Here is a 1,404-nt window from a genome sequence, read left to right as displayed (position 1 = left end):
TCATCAGAAGTAAGTGCAACCAAACCAAAACTGAGTGCGGAATTCGGATTCAATGTTTGATTATTGAAAGAAAAATCGTCATCTGAAATAAAATTGGATTTAAAAAAAATCAGCAAGGAGGTTTGCAGCATCATGTGGAGAACATGCAGATTTTCCGTTGAAGACGACTGATGATGGAATTGTGGAACACGCTTTTTTCGACTTGACGAAGTTCCAGAAGGCCTTCGGATCAGACTTAATATTGATTTCGAACCTAAGAATATAGTTTCTATACAAGAATTTATCCAAACAGTTAAATTCCTACAGTTCTGGATCATTTCTACACTCTTTCTTCAAATATTTCTCGTATTCAAGCTGCGTTTTGCGTTTAGTTTTTCGCATCGTGTTTTTACTATATTCGTAATTTAAATTTTTTTTATAAAATCAATTGGTGGTAGTTCATGAGGCACCACACTGAGGATTTGACAATAACCTTTTTCATCTATTAAAAAACAACACTTACGGTGCAATGTTTATTGCAAGAACAATGTTTTTTTCTATGAATCAACATACTTTAAGCATTGTTGACGCTATTTCCATTTGAATGAGGAAATAGCGTCAATGACTTTATTTCCAAATTTTTGTTGTCTTTATTTCGCTTTTGAAAAGGTAATAATGTCAATTGACTTTATTCCGCACCAGGGTTGACCATATTTCCGTTGATCTTGTTACCTGTCACCCAATATGCTACTCGACTTTTCTTCATCCACTCCTAACTGCTCCTCTTCCATGTTTAATTGCCATCAATAATTATGTCTACATATCGATGCCTCCAAACTATACCATGCAAAGTCACCTTAGACTTAGTCAGACTTAACATAGTACGGTTTAGATGCGTCGATACCCTGCAGAAAAATATTATCAATTGATTAAAATAACCAACTTATAGCTAGCTTTTTTGCGGGATTTCGATAAATAACCAACTTCTAATTAGCTACCGCAAAACTAATTTTAAACGAGTTGTAAAGTGGTGCAGGAGTCATGCAGACGTTATCTTGAGTTTTTTTCTTTACAACTTTCTATTTAAATATCCTCCTACAAAAATAATTTCAATACACTTGTTTCTGCACTTCAAAGATTCTTTTTCGAATTCAGGACATATAAAATAAGGATCGAAATTTTACATTATTTATTTGATGTTATGTCTGATGGAATTCAAATGTGGGACCACCTACAAAAGAACATGTAACCAAATAACCAAATATGTAATGGGTCAGGCCACGTCAAATGAGCCCATGAAATTTTGGTCATTTTCTGAGAAGTGACAACTATTGCTAAAATTTGTTCATCATAGCATTACAAAAAAACACTTTGAACTGTTTCTCGAAAAACCGCACGGTTTTTTTTATTTTGAATAATAATGAT

At 33.3% G+C, this 1,404-nt stretch overlaps 1 protein-coding gene across 2 annotated transcripts in view; it reads left to right on the top strand.

The window, feature by feature from the left end:
* Positions 1 to 1,404, top strand: part of LOC118740411 (ABC transporter G family member 9) — a 189,142-nt gene that overhangs the window by 178,093 nt on the left and 9,645 nt on the right. The gene's annotated exons all lie outside the window — the stretch shown is intronic.

Source organism: Rhagoletis pomonella, unplaced genomic scaffold (genome assembly GCF_013731165.1).
Source record: "Rhagoletis pomonella isolate Grant_MI unplaced genomic scaffold, Rhpom_1.0 Rhpom_scaffold_00006, whole genome shotgun sequence".
Lineage (NCBI taxonomy): Eukaryota > Metazoa > Arthropoda > Insecta > Diptera > Tephritidae > Rhagoletis > Rhagoletis pomonella.
This window is presented reverse-complemented; position numbering and strand designations above follow the sequence as displayed.